Here is a 3,283-nt window from a genome sequence, read left to right as displayed (position 1 = left end):
TTCCTGATCTTCCTAGGTTCGGGATGGCCTGATGAGCTGACCCACTCTGTGCATTTCAGTAAATTGTCCTGCCCCGTCACTTCCTGTCTCATTATTAACTGTATTTTCTCTATGACATTTACCAGTATTTGAAATGATCTTATCCTCTTACATTACGTTTACGTCCTCTTTCTCTTCACTCGAATGCAAAGCTGCATGAGTTCAGAGGCCCTGTTTTCCTTGTTCATTATCCTGTCACCAGTGCCAAGACAGGGCCTGGAACAAATTGAGTAATCAATACAAAATCATTTATTACGTGAACAGATGAACATGTGTAATAGTAGTGCCTGATACTATGTCTATTGTTATCATCATTATTATCATGAAGCATTTATTCAACAGAGTACCTAGAGTTAATAATACAGAGGTAATAATACAGTTTAAAATAGGAGGGTAGATCTCATATTGTATTCTTACCCCCTGCCCCCCAAAAAAGCAAAAACAAACTCCACAAAAAAACATAGGAAAAGTTTTGTTGGTAATAGACATGTTCGATACCTTGGTTGTGATGATGCTATCACGGATATATACATGCATATGTCCAAATTCATCAAAATGTGTATATTAAATGTGTGCAGTTTTAAAAATATATCCATTATATCTCAATAAAGTTTTTTTTTTTTTAATAGAAGGATTTGTTAAGCAGGACCACAGTGTTGTACAGCCCAGTGGGTTCTGTGTGGATGTCAAAAATCAGGCCCTGCACAAAACAGACTGAAGCCAAGAGGGAAAACGGGCCGTCAGAGTTGCTCCTGGATAGATTCCTGTACATTTGGAGTCACAAGGAGTCAACAAGGCTGTTTAGTTCACTAAACAGCCCCTCGGGGTAAAGATACCATGGGGCCCTTAGTACAAGCACTGCTTTACGGTAAACAGCATTCCAGGCAAAGAGCTCAGTAGCCCTTTCATTCTCTAAGATTCATAATCCCAGGAAGCAACTTTTTTCATAGAAACAAATATATACACAAAGTCATTTTTTTCATCAAATTTGGATTAAGTGCAATCTAACACTAATTTAGAGAGATAGTTAAATTTAATTGACTGATTTGGGTAGGATAAAATGGAAATAACTGTTGGACATGGTATTTAAATTTCATTACCTGAATTTCTTATAGCTTCTTTTCATATTAGAATTATATTTGCAAATACGGCATAATAGAAAGCTTTTCAAAAAGCACTTACTTGCATTTTCTCTGTAGGTATTGGTGTTCTGTTCAAGGATTGGTGACTTAGAAGGGTGTAACAAGATGAATGTGTCTCAACCTTAGAAGTGTCTCCAGCTACTGACTTTTTTTTCTTTCCCTTAGGCTGCATGAGGTGAATATAGAATATCATGCAGTTGAATAATCCGGATTGCTTTTAGGCAAGAATTTTTGCAATGTTATAAAAATTGAGATCTAAAAGGAAACTTAACCTTCAGTTCATTCTTTTGATGTATTTTGCCTGAAGCATGGTGCTAGGACTTGTTATCTCAAATAGGCAATATAAAAATATCTTTCTAATTCACGCCTACAGTTGAAAGATCCTCATGGACTGAAATTACTGTGATCTATCAGAATTTACTATGTTGTGGAAATAAAATAAAATCACATGTCAGGCAAGGAATGATGGCAACAATAGACCAGCTTATTATGAAGTTTAAAAGGAAAATGCTTTATTGGCAACACGGTTGGACTTTTGAAAGATTGAAAATATGTGTCAAAATCAGTGAAGCCACAGTGCTCGTGTTCAGTCTTATCCATGTGGCTTGTTTGCCCATGGTAAAGGCCAAACTTTCGGAATCAGTGGCAATATTTGGTTTAAATGCACGTCTTTTGTGTTGTTGTTGAGGTATAATTTGCATGCCATAAAGCTATTGTTTTAAAGTATACATTTCTGTGGCTTTGAGTCCAAAAAGATGAAACCATTAATGCAATTTCTATCTCTGTGGATTTGCCTATTCTGGACATTTCATATAAACGGAGTCATATAATTTTTCTCTTTTGTGTCTGATTACTTTCACTTGGCAAAACTTTTCAAGATTCATCCATGTTGCAGCAAGTATCAGTTCTTTATTCCCTTTTATGGGTGAATCATCCCATTGTATAGCTGTACCACATTTTATTTATCCATTTATAAGTTGATGAGAATTTGCTTTGTTTCTAATTTTTGGCTATTATGAATAATGCTGCTATGAATATTTGTGTTCAAGTTTTTGTGTGAACATGTGTTTTCATTTCTGGAGTATATACCTAGAAGTGAAATTGCTAGTCATATGATAACTATGTTTCACTTTAGGAGGAATAGCCAAACTGTTTCCCACAGCAGCTGTGCAATTTTTCATCCTCATCAGCCGTGTATGAGGATTCCAATTTCTTCACATCCTTGTCAACACTTGTTACTTTTCATTTTTTAAGATTATAGCCACTTTAGTGGGTGTGAAGTGGCATCTCATGTAGTTTTTTTTAAAAAAAGATTTTATTTATTTATTTAAGAGAGAGGGGAAGGGAGGGAAAGAGAGAGGGAGAGAAACATCGACGTGAGAGAGAAATACCGCTTGGTTGCCTCTTGCACGCACCCCAGCTGGAGAACAGACCTGCAACCCAGACTTGTGCCCTGACTGCGAATCAAATAGGGACCTTTCACTTTGCAGTTTGATGCCCAACGAACTGAGCCAGCTGCTCAGGGCTCATGTGGTTTTGATTTTCACTTCCCTAGTGAATGATGCTGAGCACCTTCTTATATGCTTATTTAATCTATCATCTATCTATCTATCTATCTATTTATCTATCTATCTATCTATCTATCTATCTATCTATCTATCTATCTATCTATCTATCTGTCATCTATCTGGAGAAATGTCTACTTGAACTCTTTCCCATTTTTAAAATTTGTGTTATTTGCCTTTTTATTATAAACTGTAACAGTTCTTTATAAATTTTAGGTACTGTATTCTTATTGGTTATATGATTTGCAGGTATCTTCTCCCGTTCTGTGGGTTGTATTTCTTTGTTCTTTCTGGCACCAGGTGTGCAGGCTGTTGGTTTCCAAGGCTACTGGTGAGGTGGACCGTAGAGGATGATACTAGGGTGAATTAAAACACCGCAAACCTTGCTGCTTCTATGACTTTTTAGCCATTTTTTATTTCTTGTATAAATGCTCCTTTGATTACTACATGTCTTTGGTTAACATCTGGAGCTCTGACAAAGGTGATTGAAAATTTTTGCCAGTTTTTTTCATTGCTTTTAGGAGGGGGTAAATTTTT

Source organism: Pteronotus mesoamericanus, unplaced genomic scaffold (assembly GCF_021234165.1).
Source record: "Pteronotus mesoamericanus isolate MK-2021 breed Mesoamerican mustached bat unplaced genomic scaffold, CSHL_Meso_final contig_52, whole genome shotgun sequence".
Classification (NCBI taxonomy): Eukaryota; Metazoa; Chordata; class Mammalia; order Chiroptera; family Mormoopidae; genus Pteronotus; species Pteronotus mesoamericanus.
This window is presented reverse-complemented; position numbering follows the sequence as displayed.